Source organism: Schistocerca americana, unplaced genomic scaffold (genome assembly GCF_021461395.2).
Source record: "Schistocerca americana isolate TAMUIC-IGC-003095 unplaced genomic scaffold, iqSchAmer2.1 HiC_scaffold_25, whole genome shotgun sequence".
Lineage (NCBI taxonomy): Eukaryota > Metazoa > Arthropoda > Insecta > Orthoptera > Acrididae > Schistocerca > Schistocerca americana.
This window is the reverse complement of record NW_025725961.1, coordinates 2,305,889-2,323,867: the sequence shown is the minus strand read 5'-3', so window position 1 is coordinate 2,323,867 and position 17,979 is coordinate 2,305,889.

Here is a 17,979-nt window from a genome sequence, read left to right as displayed (position 1 = left end):
TTCAGATCATAGAAAGTAAGAGTGTCAGTCCTCTTGTACTTAAGTCGGCATTGTGCGTTTTGAATTTAATTCCGATGCAATTTCTGTGTTTCATCGTCAATAAGAAGGTCCAAGGGATACAGTGAACCTTAAGCGAAGCATCGGAATCTAAAACTGGACTCATAAAAGAGGTTCAAGTCATAGAAAATTAGAGTGTCAGTCCTCTTGTACTTATGTCGGCATTGAGCCTTTTGTATTAAATTCGGATGCGATTTCTGTGTTTCATCGTCAATAAGAAGGTCCAAGGGATACAGTAAACCTGAAGTGAAGCATCGGAATCTAAGACTGGACTCACAGGAGAGGTTCAAATCATAGAAAATTAGAGTGTCAGTCCTCTTGTACTTAAGTCGGCATTGTGCCTTTTGTATTAAATTCGGATGCAACTTCTGTGTTTCATCGTCAATAAGAATGTCCAAGAGCTACAGTAAACGTGATGTGAAGCATCGGAATCTAAAACTGGACCCACAGGAGTGGTTCAAATCATAGAAAGTTTGAGTGTCAGTCCTCTTGTACATAGGTCGGCCATGTGCCTTTTGTATTAAATTCGGATGCAATTTCTGTGTTTCATCGTCAATAAGAGGGTCCAAGGGATACAGTAAACCTGAAGTGAAGCATCCGAATCTAAAACTGGACTCACAGGTTCAAATCATAGAAAATTATTGTGTCAGTCCTCTTGTACTTAAGTCGGCATTCAGCATTTTGTCTTAAATTCGGATGCAATTTCTGTGTTTCATCGTCAATAAGAAGGTCCAAGGGATAGAGTTAACCTGAAGTGACGCATCGGAATCTATAACTGGACTCACAGGAGGGGTTCAAATCATGGAGAGTTAGAGTGTCAGTCCTCTTGTACCTAAGACGGCATTGTGCCCTTCGTATTAACTTCGGAAGCAATTTCTGTGACTCATCGTCAATAAGAAGGTCCAAGGGATACAGTAAACCTATAGTGAAGCATCCGAATCAAAAACTGGACTCACAGGAGAGTTTCAAATCATAGAAAGTTAGAGTGTCAGTCCTCTTGTACTTAAGTCGGCATTGAGCATTTTGTATTAAATTGGTCATGCAATTTCTGTGTTGCATCGTCAATAAGAAGGTAAAAGAGATACAGAAAACCTGAAGTGAAGCATCGGAATCTAAAACTGGACTCACAGTAGAGGTTCAAATCATAGAAAGTGTGTCAGTCCTCTTGTACTTAAGTCGGCATTGTGCCTTTTGTAATAAATTCCAATGCAATTTCTGATTTTCATCGTCAATAAGAAGGTCCAAGGGATACAGTAAACCTGAAGTGAAGCATCGGAATCTAAAACAGGACTCACAGGAGAGGTTCAAATCATAGAAAGTTAGAGTGTCAGTCCTCTTGTACTGAAGTCGGCATTGTGCCTTTAGTATTTAATTCCAAAGGAATTTCTGTGTTTCACCGTTAATAAGAAGGTCCAAGGGATACAGTAAACCTGAAGTGAAGCATCGGAATCTAAAACTGGACTCACAGGTGAGGTTCAGATCATAGAAAGTAAGAGTGTCAGTCCTCTTGTACTTAAGTCGGCATTGTGCGTTTTGAATTTAATTCCGATGCAATTTCTGTGTTTCATCGTCAATAAGAAGGTCCAAGGGATACAGTGAACCTTAAGCGAAGCATCGGAATCTAAAACTGGACTCATAAAAGAGGTTCAAATCATAGAAAATTAGAGTGTCAGTCCTCTTGTACTTATGTCGGCATTGTGCCTTTTGTATTAAATTCGGATGCAATTTCTGTGTTTCATCGTCAATAAGAAGGTCCAAGGGATACAGTAAACCTGAAGTGAAGCATCGGAATCTAAGACTGGACTCACAGGAGAGGTTCAAATCATAGAAAGTTAGAGTGTCAGTCCTCTTGTACTTAAGTCGGCATTGTGCCTTTTGTATTAAATTCGGATGCAACTTCTGTGTTTCATCGTCAATAAGAACGTCCAAGGGATACAGTAAACGTGATGTGAAGCATCGGAATCTAAAACTGGACCCACAGGAGTGGTTCAAATCATAGAAAGTTTGAGTGTCAGTCCTCTTGTACATAGGTCGGCATTGTGCCTTTTGTATTAAATTCGGATGCAATTTCTGTGATTCATCGTCAATAAGAAGGTCCAAGGGATGCAGTAAACCTGAAGTGAAGCATCCGAATCTAAAACTGGACTCAAAGGAGAGTTTCTAATCATAGAAAATTAGAGTGTCAGTCCTCTTGTACTTAAGTCGGCATTCAGCATTTTGTATTAAATTCGGATGCAATTTCTGTGTTTCATTGTCAATAAGAAGGTCCAAGGGATACAGTAAACCTGAAGTGACGCATCGGAATCTATAACTGGACTCACAGGAGGGGTTCAAATCATAGAGAGCTAGTGTGTCAGTCCTCTTGTACCTAAGACGGCATTGTGCCCTTTGTATTAAATTCGGAAGCAATTTCTGTGCCTCATCGTCAATAAGAAGGTCCAAGAGATACAGTAAACCTGTAGTGAAGCATCTGAATCTAAAACTGGACTCACAGGAGAGGTTCAAATCATAGAAAGTTAGAGTGTCAGTCCTCTTGTACTTAAGTCGGCATTGAGCATTTTGTATTAAATTCGGATGCAATATCTGTGTTTCATCGTCAATAAGGAGGGCCAAGGGACACAGTAAACATGCAGTGAAGCATCGGAATCTTAAACTGGACTCACAGGAGAGGTTCAAATCATAGAAAGTTAGAGCGTCAGTCCTCTTGTACTTAAGTCGGCATTGTACCTTTTGTATTAAATTCTGATGCAATTTCTGTGTTTCATCGTCAATAAGAAGGTCCAAGGGATACAGCAAAACTGAAGTGAAGCATCGGAATTTAAACTGGACTCACAGGAGAGGTTCAAATCATAGAAAGTTAGAGTGTCAGTCCTCTTGTACTTAAGTCGGCATTGTGCCTTTTGTATTAAATTGGGATTTAATTTCTGTGTTTCATCGTCAATAAGAAGGTCCAAGGGATACAGTAAACCTGAAGTGAAGCATCAGAATCTAAAACTGGACTCACAGGATGGTTTCAAATCATAGTAAGTTAATGTGTCAGTCCCTTTATACTTAAGTCGGCATTGTGCCTTTTGTATTAAATTCGGATGCAATTTCTGTATTTCATCGTCAATAAGAAGGTGCAAGGGATACAGTAAACCTGAAGTGAAGCATCGGAATCTAAAACTGGACCCACAGGAGGGGTTCAAGTCATAGAAAGTTAGAGTGTCAGTCCTCTTGTACTTAAGTCTGCATTGAGCTCTTTGTATTAAATTCCGATGCAATTTCTGTGTTGTATCGTCAATAAGAAGGTAAAAGATATACAGTAAACCTGAAGTGAAGCATCGGAATCTAAAACTGGACTCACAGTAGAGGTTCAAATCATAGAAAGAGTGTCAGTCCTATTGTACTTAAGTCGGCATTGTGCCTTTTATATTAAATTCGGATGCAATTTCTGTGTTACATCGTTAATAAGAAGGTCCAAGGGATACAGTAAACCTGAAGTGAAGCATCGGAATCTAAAACTGAACTCACAGACGAGGTTTAGTTCACAGAAAGTTAGAGTGTCAGTCCTCTTGTACCTAAGTCAGTATTGTGCATTTTGTATTAAATTCGGATGCAATTTCTGTGTTTCATCGTCAATAAGAAGGTCCAAGGGATACAGTAAACCTGAAGTGAAGCATCGGAATCTAAGACTGGACTCACAGGAGAGGTTCAAATCATAGAAAGTTAGAGTGTCAGTCCTCTTGTACTTAAGTCGGCATTGTGCCTTTGGTATTAAATTCGGATGCAATTTCTGTGTTTCATCGTCAATAAGATGGTCCAAGGGGTACAGTAAGCCTTACGAGAACCATCGGAATCTAAAACTGGACCTACAGGGGAGGTTCAAATCAAAGAAAGTTAGAGTGTCAGTCCTCTTGTACATAAGTCGGCATTGTGCCTTTTGTATTAAATTCGGATGCAATTTCTGTGTTTCATCGTCAATAAGAAGTTCCAAGGGATACAGTAAACCTGAAGTGAAGCATCCGAATCTAAAACTGGACTCACAGGAGAGGTTCAAATCATAGAAAATTAGAGTGTCAGTCCTCTTGTACTTAAGACGGCATTCAGCATTTTGTATTAAATTCGGATGCAATTTCTGTGTTTCATCGTCAATAAGAAGGTCCAAGGGATAGACTAAACCTGAAGTGACGCATCGGAATCTATAACTGGACTCACAGGAGGGGTTCAAATCATAGAGAGCTAGAGTGTCAGTCCTCTTGTACCTAAGACGGCATTGTGCACTTTGTATTAAATTCGGAAGCAATTTCTGTGTTGCATCGTCAATAAGAAGGTAAAAGAGATACAGAAAACCTGAAGTGAAGCATCGGAATCTAAAACTGGACTCACAGTAGAGGTTCAAATCATAGAAAGTGTGTCAGTCCTCTTGTACTTAAGTCGGCATTGTGCCTTTTGTAATAAATTCCAATGCAATTTCTGATTTTCATCGTCAATAAGAAGGTCCAAGGGATACAGTAAACCTGAAGTGAAGCATCGGAATCTAAAACAGGACTCACAGGAGAGGTTCAAATCATAGAAAGTTAGAGTGTCAGTCCTCTTGTACTGAAGTCGGCATTGTGCCTTTAGTATTTAATTCCAAAGGAATTTCTGTGTTTCATCGTTAATAAGAAGGTCCAAGGAATACAGTAAACCTGAAGTGAAGCATCGGAATCTAAAACTGGACTCACAGGTGAGGTTCAGATCATAGAAAGTAAGAGTGTCAGTCCTCTTGTACTTAAGTCGGCATTGTGCGTTTTGAATTTAATTCCGATGCAATTTCTGTGTTTCATCGTCAATAAGAAGGTCCGAGGGATACAGTGAACCTTAAGCGAAGCATCGGAATCTAAAACTGGACTCATAAAAGAGGTTCAAATCATAGAAAATTTGAGTGTCAGTCCTCTTGTACTTTTGTCGGCATTGTGCCTTTTGTATTAAATTCGGATGCAATTTCTGTGTTTCATCGTCAATAAGAAGGTCCAAGGGATACAGTAAACCTGAAGTGAAGCATCGGAATCTAAGACTGGACTCACAGGAGAGGTTCAAATCATAGAAAATTAGAGTGTCAGTCCTCTTGTACTTAAGTCGGCATTGTGCCTTTTGTATTAAATTCGGATGCAACTTCTGTGTTTCATCGTCAATAAGAATGTCCAAGAGCGACAGTAAACGTGATGTGATGCATCGGAATCTAAAACTAGACCCACAGGAGTGGTTCAAATCATAGAAAGTTTGAGTGTCAGTCCTCTTGTACATAGGTCGGCCATGTGCCTTTTGTATTAAATTCGGATGCAATTTCTGTGTTTCATCGTGAATAAGAAGGTCCAAGGGATGCAGTAAACCTGAAGTGAAGCATCCGAATCTAAAACTGGACACAAAGGAGAGTTTCTAATCATAGAAAATTAGAGTGTCAGTCCTCTTGTACTTAAGTCGGCATTCAGCGTTTTGTATTAAATTCGGATGCAATTTCTGTGTTTCATCGTCAATAACAAGGTCCAAGGGATACAGTAAACCTGAAGTGACGCATCGGAATCTATAACTGGACTCACAGGAGGGGTTCAAATCATAGAGAGCTAGTGTGTCAGTCCTCTTGTACCTAAGACGGCATTGTGCCCTTTGTATTAAGTTCGGAAGCAATTTCTGTGTCTCATCGTCAATAAGAAGGTCCAAGAGATACAGTAAACCTGTAGTGAAGCATCTGAATCTAAAACTGGACTCACAGGAGAGGTTCAAATCATAGAAAGTTAGAGTGTCAGTCCTCTTGTACTTAAGTCGGCATTGAGCATTTTGTATTAAATTCGGATGCAATTTCTGTGTTTCATCGTCAATAAGGAGGGCCAAGGGACACAGTAAACATGCAGTGAAGCATCGGAATCTTAAACTGGACTCACAGGAGAGGTTCAAATCATAGAAAGTTAGAGTGTCAGTCCTCCTGTACTTAAGTCGGCATTGTGCCTTTTGTATTAAATTCTGATGCAATTTCTGTGTTTCATCGTCAATAAGAAGGTCCAAGGGATACAGCAAAACTGAAGTGAAGCATCGGAATTTAAACTGGACTCACAGGAGAGGTTCAAATCATAGAAAGTTAGAGTGTCAGTCCTCTTGTACTTAAGTCGGCATTGTGCCTTTTGTATTAAATTCGGATTCAATTTCTGTGTTTCATCGTCAATAAGAAGGTCCAAGGGATACAGTAAACCTGAAGTGAAGCATCAGAATCTAAAACTGGACTCACAGGATGGTTTCAAATCATAGTAAGTTAATGTGTCAGTCCCTTTATACTTAAGTCGGCATTGTGCCTTTTGTATTAAATTCTAATGCAATTTCTGTATTTCATCGTCAATAAGAAGGTGCAAGGGATACAGTAAACCTGAAGTGAAGCATCGGAATCTAAAACTGGACCCACAGGAGGGGTTCAAGTCATAGAAAGTTAGAGTGTCAGTCCTCTTGTACTTAAGTCGGCATTGTGCCTTTTGTATTAAATTCTGATGCAATTTCTGTGTTTCATCGTCAATAAGAAGGTCCAAGGGATACAGCAAAACTGAAATGAAGCATCGGAATTTAAACTGGACTCACAGGAGAGGTTCAAATCATAGAAAGTTAGAGTGTCAGTCCTCTTGTACTTAAGTCGGCATTGTGCCTTTTGTATTAAATTCGGATTCAATTTCTGTGTTTCATCGTCAATAAGAAGGTCCAAGGGATACAGTAAACCTGAAGTGAAGCATCGGAATCCAAAACTGGACTCACAGTAGAGGTTCAAATCATAGAAAGTGTGTCAGTCCTACTGTACTTAAGTCGGCATTGTGCCTTTTATATTAAATTCGGATGCAATTTCTGTGTTTCATCGTCAATAAGAAGGTCCATGGGATACAGTAAACCTGAAGTGAAGCATCGGAATCTAAAACAGGACTCACAGGAGAGGTTCAAATCATAGAAAGTTAGAGTGTCAGTCCTCTTGTACTGAAGTCGCCATTGTGCCTTTAGTATTTAATTCCGATGGAATTTCTGTGTTACATCGTTAATAAGAAGGTCCAAGGGATACAGTAAACCTGAAGTGAAGCATCGGAATCTAAAACTGAACTCACAGACGAGGTTTAGTTCATAGAAAGTTAGAGTGTCAGTCCTCTTGTACCTAAGTCAGTATTGTGCATTTTGTATTAAATTCGGATGCAATTTCTGTGTTTCATCGTCAATAAGAAGGTCCAAGGGATACAGTAAACCTGAAGTGAAGCATCGGAATCTAAGACTGGACTCACAGGAGAGGTTCAAATCATAGAAAGTTAGAGTGTCAGTCCTCTTGTACTTAAGTCGGCATTGTGCCTTTGGTATTAAATTCGGATGCAATTTCTGTGTTTCATCGTCAATAAGATGGTCCAAGGGGTACAGTAAGCCTTACGAGAACCATCGGAATCTAAAACTGGACCTACAGGGGAGGTTCAAATCAAAGAAAGTTAGAGTGTCAGTCCTCTTGTACATAAGTCGGCATTGTGCCTTTTGTATTAAATTCGGATGCAATTTCTGTGTTTCATCGTCAATAAGAAGTTCCAAGGGATACAGTAAACCTGAAGTGAAGCATCCGAATCTAAAACTGGACTCACAGGAGAGGTTCAAATCATAGAAAATTAGAGTGTCAGTCCTCTTGTACTTAAGACGGCATTCAGCATTTTGTATTAAATTCGGATGCAATTTCTGTGTTTCATCGTCAATAAGAAGGTCCAAGGGATAGACTAAACCTGAAGTGACGCATCGGAATCTATAACTGGACTCACAGGAGGGGTTCAAATCATAGAGAGCTAGAGTGTCAGTCCTCTTGTACCTAAGACGGCATTGTGCACTTTGTATTAAATTCGGAAGCAATTTCTGTGTTGCATCGTCAATAAGAAGGTAAAAGAGATACAGAAAACCTGAAGTGAAGCATCGGAATCTAAAACTGGACTCACAGTAGAGGTTCAAATCATAGAAAGTGTGTCAGTCCTCTTGTACTTAAGTCGGCATTGTGCCTTTTGTAATAAATTCCAATGCAATTTCTGATTTTCATCGTCAATAAGAAGGTCCAAGGGATACAGTAAACCTGAAGTGAAGCATCGGAATCTAAAACAGGACTCACAGGAGAGGTTCAAATCATAGAAAGTTAGAGTGTCAGTCCTCTTGTACTGAAGTCGGCATTGTGCCTTTAGTATTTAATTCCAAAGGAATTTCTGTGTTTCATCGTTAATAAGAAGGTCCAAGGAATACAGTAAACCTGAAGTGAAGCATCGGAATCTAAAACTGGACTCACAGGTGAGGTTCAGATCATAGAAAGTAAGAGTGTCAGTCCTCTTGTACTTAAGTCGGCATTGTGCGTTTTGAATTTAATTCCGATGCAATTTCTGTGTTTCATCGTCAATAAGAAGGTCCGAGGGATACAGTGAACCTTAAGCGAAGCATCGGAATCTAAAACTGGACTCATAAAAGAGGTTCAAATCATAGAAAATTTGAGTGTCAGTCCTCTTGTACTTTTGTCGGCATTGTGCCTTTTGTATTAAATTCGGATGCAATTTCTGTGTTTCATCGTCAATAAGAAGGTCCAAGGGATACAGTAAACCTGAAGTGAAGCATCGGAATCTAAGACTGGACTCACAGGAGAGGTTCAAATCATAGAAAATTAGAGTGTCAGTCCTCTTGTACTTAAGTCGGCATTGTGCCTTTTGTATTAAATTCGGATGCAACTTCTGTGTTTCATCGTCAATAAGAATGTCCAAGAGCGACAGTAAACGTGATGTGATGCATCGGAATCTAAAACTAGACCCACAGGAGTGGTTCAAATCATAGAAAGTTTGAGTGTCAGTCCTCTTGTACATAGGTCGGCCATGTGCCTTTTGTATTAAATTCGGATGCAATTTCTGTGTTTCATCGTGAATAAGAAGGTCCAAGGGATGCAGTAAACCTGAAGTGAAGCATCCGAATCTAAAACTGGACACAAAGGAGAGTTTCTAATCATAGAAAATTAGAGTGTCAGTCCTCTTGTACTTAAGTCGGCATTCAGCGTTTTGTATTAAATTCGGATGCAATTTCTGTGTTTCATCGTCAATAACAAGGTCCAAGGGATACAGTAAACCTGAAGTGACGCATCGGAATCTATAACTGGACTCACAGGAGGGGTTCAAATCATAGAGAGCTAGTGTGTCAGTCCTCTTGTACCTAAGACGGCATTGTGCCCTTTGTATTAAGTTCGGAAGCAATTTCTGTGTCTCATCGTCAATAAGAAGGTCCAAGAGATACAGTAAACCTGTAGTGAAGCATCTGAATCTAAAACTGGACTCACAGGAGAGGTTCAAATCATAGAAAGTTAGAGTGTCAGTCCTCTTGTACTTAAGTCGGCATTGAGCATTTTGTATTAAATTCGGATGCAATTTCTGTGTTTCATCGTCAATAAGGAGGGCCAAGGGACACAGTAAACATGCAGTGAAGCATCGGAATCTTAAACTGGACTCACAGGAGAGGTTCAAATCATAGAAAGTTAGAGTGTCAGTCCTCCTGTACTTAAGTCGGCATTGTGCCTTTTGTATTAAATTCTGATGCAATTTCTGTGTTTCATCGTCAATAAGAAGGTCCAAGGGATACAGCAAAACTGAAGTGAAGCATCGGAATTTAAACTGGACTCACAGGAGAGGTTCAAATCATAGAAAGTTAGAGTGTCAGTCCTCTTGTACTTAAGTCGGCATTGTGCCTTTTGTATTAAATTCGGATTCAATTTCTGTGTTTCATCGTCAATAAGAAGGTCCAAGGGATACAGTAAACCTGAAGTGAAGCATCAGAATCTAAAACTGGACTCACAGGATGGTTTCAAATCATAGTAAGTTAATGTGTCAGTCCCTTTATACTTAAGTCGGCATTGTGCCTTTTGTATTAAATTCTAATGCAATTTCTGTATTTCATCGTCAATAAGAAGGTGCAAGGGATACAGTAAACCTGAAGTGAAGCATCGGAATCTAAAACTGGACCCACAGGAGGGGTTCAAGTCATAGAAAGTTAGAGTGTCAGTCCTCTTGTACTTAAGTCGGCATTGTGCCTTTTGTATTAAATTCTGATGCAATTTCTGTGTTTCATCGTCAATAAGAAGGTCCAAGGGATACAGCAAAACTGAAATGAAGCATCGGAATTTAAACTGGACTCACAGGAGAGGTTCAAATCATAGAAAGTTAGAGTGTCAGTCCTCTTGTACTTAAGTCGGCATTGTGCCTTTTGTATTAAATTCGGATTCAATTTCTGTGTTTCATCGTCAATAAGAAGGTCCAAGGGATACAGTAAACCTGAAGTGAAGCATCGGAATCCAAAACTGGACTCACAGTAGAGGTTCAAATCATAGAAAGTGTGTCAGTCCTACTGTACTTAAGTCGGCATTGTGCCTTTTATATTAAATTCGGATGCAATTTCTGTGTTTCATCGTCAATAAGAAGGTCCATGGGATACAGTAAACCTGAAGTGAAGCATCGGAATCTAAAACAGGACTCACAGGAGAGGTTCAAATCATAGAAAGTTAGAGTGTCAGTCCTCTTGTACTGAAGTCGCCATTGTGCCTTTAGTATTTAATTCCGATGGAATTTCTGTGTTACATCGTTAATAAGAAGGTCCAAGGGATACAGTAAACCTGAAGTGAAGCATCGGAATCTAAAACTGAACTCACAGACGAGGTTTAGTTCATAGAAAGTTAGAGTGTCAGTCCTCTTGTACCTAAGTCAGTATTGTGCATTTTGTATTAAATTCGGATGCAATTTCTGTGTTTCATCGTCAATAAGAAGGTCCAAGGGATACAGTAAACCTGAAGTGAAGCATCGGAATCTAAGACTGGACTCACAGGAGAGGTTCAAATCATAGAAAGTTAGAGTGTCAGTCCTCTTGTACTTAAGTCGGCATTGTGCCTTTTGTATTAAATTCGGATGCAACTTCTGTGTTTCATCGTCAATAAGAATGTCCAAGAGCTACAGTAAACGTGATGTGAAGCATCGGAATCTAAAACTGGACCCACAGGAGTGGTTCAAATCATAGAAAGTTTGAGTGTCAGTCCTCTTGTACATAGGTCGGCCATGTGCCTTTTGTATTAAATTCGGATGCAATTTCTGTGTTTCATCGTCAATAAGAAGGTCCAAGGGATACAGTAAACCTGAAGTGACGCATCGGAATCTATAACTGGACTCACAGGAGGGGTTCAAATCATAGAGAGCTAGTGTGTCAGTCCTCTTGTACCTAAGACGGCATTGTGCCCTTTGTATTAAGTTCGGAAGCAATTTCTGTGTCTCATCGTCAATAAGAAGGTCCAAGAGATACAGTAAACCTGAAGTGAAGCATCCGAATCTAAAACTGGACTCAAAGGAGAGTTTCTAATCATAGAAAATTAGAGTGTCAGTCCTCTTGTACTTAAGTCGGCATTCAGCGTTTTGTATTAAATTCGGATGCAATTTCTGTGTTTCATCGTCAATAAGAAGGTCCAAGGGATACAGTAAACCTGAAGTGACGCATCGGAATCTATAACTGGACTCACAGGAGGGGTTCAAATCATAGAGAGCTAGTGTGTCAGTCCTCTTGTACCTAAGACGGCATTGTGCCCTTTGTATTAAGTTCGGAAGCAATCTCTGTGTCTCATCGTCAATAAGAAGGTCCAAGAGATACAGTAAACCTGTAGTGAAGCATCCGAATCTAAAACTGGACTCACAGGAGAGGTTCAAATCATAGAAAGTTAGAGTGTCAGTCCTCTTGTACTTAAGTCGCATTGAGCATTTTGTATTAAATTCGGATGCAATTTCTGTGTTTCATCGTCAATAAGGAGGGCCAAGGGACACAGTAAACATGCAGTGAAGCATCGGAATCTTAAACTGGACTCACAGGAGAGGTTCAAATCATAGAAAGTTAGAGTGTCAGTCCTCTTGTACTTAAGTCGGCATTGTGCCTTTTGTATTAAATTCTGATGCAATTTCTGTGTTTCATCGTCAATAAGAAGGTCCAAGGGATACAGCAAAACTGAAGTGAAGCATCGGAATTTAAACTGGACTCACAGGAGAGGTTCAAATCATAGAAAGTTAGAGTGTCAGTCCTCTTGTACTTAAGTCGGCATTGTGCCTTTTGTATTAAATTCGGATTCAATTTCTGTGTTTCATCGTCAATAAGAAGGTCCAAGGGATACAGTAAACCTGAAGTGAAGCATCAGAATCTAAAACTGGACTCACAGGATGGTTTCAAATCATAGTAAGTTAATGTGTCAGTCCCTTTATACTTAAGTCGGCATTGTGCCTTGTGTATTAAATTCTAATGCAATTTCTGTATTTCATCGTCAATAAGAAGGTGCAAGGGATACAGTAAACCTGAAGTGAAGCATCGGAATCTAAAACTGGACCCACAGGAGGGGTTCAAGTCATAGAAAGTTAGAGTGTCAGTCCTCTTGTACTTAAGTCGGCATTGTGCCTTTTGTATTAAATTCTGATGCAATTTCTGTGTTTCATCGTCAATAAGAAGGTCCAAGGGATACAGCAAAACTGAAGTGAAGCATCGGAATTTAAACTGGACTCACAGGAGAGGTTCAAATCATAGAAAGTTAGAGTGTCAGTCCTCTTGTACTTAAGTCGGCATTGTGCCTTTTGTATTAAATTCGGATTCAATTTCTGTGTTTCATCGTCAATAAGAAGGTCCAAGGGATACAGTAAACCTGAAGTGAAGCATCGGAATCCAAAACTGGACTCACAGTAGAGGTTCAAATCATAGAAAGTGTGTCAGTCCTATTGTACTTAAGTCGGCATTGTGCCTTTTATATTAAATTCGGATGCAATTTCTGTGTTTCATCGTCAATAAGAAGGTCCATGGGATACAGTAAACCTGAAGTGAAGCATCGGAATCTAAAACAGGACTCACAGGAGAGGTTCAAATCATAGAAAGTTAGAGTGTCAGTCCTCTTGTACTGAAGTCGGCATTGTGCCTTTAGTATTTAATTCCGATGGAATTTCTGTGTTACATCGTTAATAAGAAGGTCCAAGGGATACAGTAAACCTGAAGTGAAGCATCGGAATCTAAAACTGAACCCACAGACGAGGTTTAGTTCATAGAAAGTTAGATGTGTCAGTCCTCTTGTACTTAAGTCGGCATTGTGCGTTTTGAATTTAATTCCGATGCAATTTCTGTGTTTCATCGTCAATAAGAATGTCCCAGGGATACAGTGAACCTTAAGCGAAGCATCGGAATCTAAAACTGGACTCATAAAAGAGGTTCAAATCATAGAAAATTAGAGTGTCAGTCCTCTTGTACTTATGTCGGCATTGTGCCTTTTGTATTAAATTCGGATGCAATTTCTGTGTTTCATCGTCAATAAGAAGGTCCAAGGGATACAGTAAACCTGAAGTGAAGCATCGGAATCTAAGACTGGACTCACAGGAGAGGTTCAAATCATAGAAAGTTAGAGTGTCAGTCCTCTTGTACTTAAGTCGGCATTGTGCCTTTTGTATTAAATTCGGATGCAACTTCTGTGTTTCATCGTCAATAAGAATGTCCAAGAGCTACAGTAAACGTGATGTGAAGCATCGGAATCTAAAACTGGACCCACAGGAGTGGTTCAAATCATAGAAAGTTTGAGTGTCAGTCCTCTTGTACATAGGTCGGCCATGTGCCTTTTGTATTAAATTCGGATGCAATTTCTGTGTTTCATCGTCAATAAGAAGGTCCAAGGGATGCAGTAAACCTGAAGTGAAGCATCCGAATCTAAAACTGGACTTAAAGGAGAGTTTCTAATCATAGAAAATTAGAGTGTCAGTCCTCTTGTACTTAAGCCGGCATTCAGCGTTTTGTATTAAATTCGGATGCAATTTCTGTGTTTCATCGTCAATAAGAAGGTCCAAGGGATACAGTAAACCTGAAGTGACGCATCGGAATCTATAACTGGACTCACAGGAGGGGTTCAAATCATAGAGAGCTAGTGTGTCAGTCCTCTTGTACCTAAGACGGCATTGTGCCTTTTGTATTACATTCGGATGCAATTTCTGTGTTTCATCGTCACTAAGAAGGTCCAAGGGATACAGTAAGCCTGAAGTGAAGGATCGGAATCTAAAACTGGACTCACTGGAGAGGTTGAGCTCATTGAAAGTTAGAGTGTCAGTCCTCTTGTACTTAAGTCGGTATAGTGCCTTTTGTATTAATTTCGGATGCAATTTCTGTGTTTCATCGTCAATAAGAAGGTCCAAGGGATACAGTAAATCTGAAGTGAAGCATCGGAATCTAAGACTGGACTCACAGGAGAGGTTCAAATCATAGAATGTTAGAGTGTCAGTCCTCTTGTACTTAAGTCGGCACTGTGCCTTTTGTATTAAATTCGGATGCAACTTCTGTGTTTCATCGTCAATAAGAATGTCCAAGGGATACAGTAAACGTGATGTGAAGCATCGGAATCTAAAGCTGAACTCACAGGAGTGGTTCAAATCGAAGAAAGTTAGAGTGTCAGTCCTCTTGTACTTAAGTCGGCATTGTGCCTTGTGTATTACATTCGGATGCAATTTCTGTGTTTCATCGTCAATAAGAAGGTCCAAGGGATACAGTAAACCTGAAGTGAAGCATCGGAATCCAAAGCTGGACTCACAGGAGAGGTTCAAATCATAGAAAGTTAGAGTGTCAGTCCTCTTGTATTTAAGTCGGCATTGTGCCTTTTGTATTAAATTCGGAAGCAATTTCTGTGTTTCATCGTCAATTAGATGGTCCAAAGGGTACAGTAAACTTGACGAGAAGCATCGGAATCTAAAACTGGACCTACAGGGGAGGTTCAAATCAAAGAAAGTTAGAGTGTCAGTCCTCTTGTACATAAGTCGGCATTGTGCCTTTTGTATTAAATTCGGATGCAATTTCTGTGTTTGATCGTCAATAAGAGGGTCCAAGGGATACAGTAAACCTGAAGTGAAGCATCCGAATCTAAAACTGGACTCACAGGTTCAAATCATAGAAAAATAGAGTGTCAGTCCTTTTGTACTTAAGTCGGCATTCAGCATTTTGTCTTAAATTCGGATGCAATTTCTGTGTTTCATCGTCAATAAGAAGGTCCAAGGGATACAGTAAACCTGAAGTGAAGCATCGGAATCTAAAACTGGACTCATAGGAGAGGTTCAAATCATAGAAAATTAAAGTGTCAGTCCTCTTGTACTTATGTCGGCATTGTGCCTTTTGTATTAAACTCGGATGAAATTTCTGTGTTTCATCGTCAATAGGAAGGTCCAAGGTATACAGTAAACCTGAAGTGAAGCATCGGAATCTAAAACTGGACTCACTGGAGAGGTTGAGCTCATTGAAAGTTAGAGTGTCAGTCCTCTTGTACTTAAGTCGGTATTGTGCATTTTGTATTAAATTCGAATGCAATTTCTGTGTTGCATCGTCCATAAGAAGGTAAAAGGTATACAGAAAACCTGAAGTGAAGCATCGGAATCTAAAACTGGACTCACAGTAGAGGTTCAAATCATAGAAAGAGTGTCAGTCCTATTGTACTTAAGTCGGCATTGTGCCTTTTATATTAAATTCGGATGCAATTTCTGTGTTTCATCGTCAATAAGAAGGTACAAGGGATACAGTAAACCTGAAGTGAAGCATCGGAATCTAAAACAGGACTCATAGGAGAGGTTCAAATCATAGGAAATTAAAGTGTCAGTCCTCTTGTACTTATGTCGGCATTGTGCCTTTTGTATTAAACTCGGATGAAATTTCTGTGTTTCATCGTCAATAAGAAGGTCCAAGGTATACAGTAAACCTGAAGTGAAGCATCGGAATCTAAAACAGGACTCACAGGAGAGGTTCAAATCATAGAAAGTTAGAGTATCAGTCCTCTTGTATTTAAAACGGCATTGTGCCTTTTGTATTAATTTCGGAAGCAATTTCTGTGTTTCTTCGTCAATTAGATGGTCCAAGGGTACAGTAAACCTGACGAGAAGCATCGGAATCTAAAACTGGACCTACAGGGGAGGTTCAAATCAAAGAAAGTTAGAGTGTCAGTCCTCTTGTACATAAGTCGGCATTGTGCCTTTTGTATTAAATTCGGATGCAATTCCTGTGTTTCATCGTCAATAAGAGGGTCCAAGGGATACAGTAAACCTGAAGTGAAGCATCCGAATCTAAAACTGGACTCACAAGTTCAAATCATACAAAATTAGAGTGTCAGTCCTCTTGTTCTTAAGTCGGCATTCTGCATTTGTCTTAAATTCGGATGCAATTTCTGTGTTTCATCGTCAATAAGAAGGTCCAAGGGATAGAGTTAACCTGAAGTGACGCATCGGAATCTATAACTGGACTCACAGGAGGGGTTCAAATCATGGAGAGTTAGAGTGTAAGTCCTCTTGTACCTAAGACGGCATTGTGCCCTTCGTATTAACTTCGGAAGCAATTTCTGTGTCTCATCGTCAATAAGAAGGTCCAAGGGATACAGTAAACCTGTAGTGAAGCATCCGAATCAAAAACTGGACTCACAGGAGAAGTTCAAATCATAGAAAGTTAGAGTGTCAGTCCTCTTGTTCATAAGTCGGCATTGAGCATTTTGTATTAAATTCGGATGCAATTTCTGTCTTGCATCGTCAACAAGAAGGTAAAAGAGATACAGAAAACCTGAAGTGAAGCATCGGAATCTAAAACTGGACTCACAGTAGAGGTTCAAATCATAGAAAGTGTGTCAGTCCTCTTGTACTTAAGTCGGCATTGTGCCTTTTGTAATAAATTCCAATGCAATTTCTGATTTTCATCGTCAATAAGAAGGTCCAAGGGATACAGTAAACCTGAAGTGAAGCATCGGAATCTAAAACAGGACTCACAGGAGAGGTTCAAATCATAGAAAATTAGAGTGTCAGTCCTCTTGTACTGAAGTCGGCATTGTGCCTTTAGTATTTAATTCCAAAGGAATATCTGTGTTTCATCGTTAATAAGAAGGTCCAAGGGATACAGTAAACCTGAAGTGAAGCATCGGAATCTAAAACTGGACTCACAGGAGAGGTTCAGATCATAGAAAGTAAGAGTGTCAGTCCTCTTGTACTTAAGTCGGCATTGTGCGTTTTGAATTTAATTCCGATGCAATTTCTGTGTTTCATCGTCAATAAGAAGGTCCAAGGGATACAGTGAACCTTAAGCGAAGCATCGGAATCTAAAACTGGACTCATAAAAGAGGTTCAAATCATAGAAAATTAGAGTGTCAGTCCTCTTGTACTTATGTCGGCATTGTGCCTTTTGTATTAAATTCGGATGCAATTTCTGTGTTTCATCGTCAATAAGAAGGTCCAAGGGATACAGTAAACCTGAAGTGAAGCATCGGAATCTAAGCCTGGACTCACAGGAGAGGTTCAAATCATAGAAAGTTAGAGTGTCAGTCCTCTTGTACTTAAGTCGGCATTGTGCCTTTTGTATTAAATTCGGATGCAACTTCTGTGTTTCATCGTCAATAAGAATGTCCAAGGGATACAGTAAACGTGACGTGAAGCATCGGAATCTAAAACTGGACCCACAGGAGTGGTTCAAATCATAGAAAGTTTGAGTGTCAGTCCTCTTGTACATAGGTCGGCATTGTGCCTTTTGTATTAAATTCGGATGCAATTTCTGTGATTCATCGTCAATAAGAAGGTCCAAGGGATATAGCAAAACTGAAGTGAAGCATCGGAATTTAAACTGGACTCACAGGAGAGGTTCAAATCATAGAAAGTTAGAGTGTCAGTCCTCTTGTACTTAAGTCGGCATTGTGCCTTTTGTATTAAATTCGGATTCAATTTCTGTGTTTCATCGTCAATTAGAAGGAGCAAGGGATACAGTAAACCTGAAGTGAAGCATCGGAATCTAAAACTGGACCCACAGGAGGGGTTCAAGTCATAGAAAGTTAGAGTGTCAGTCCTCTTGTACTTAAGTCTGCATTGAGCTCTTTGTATTAAATTCCGATGCAATTTC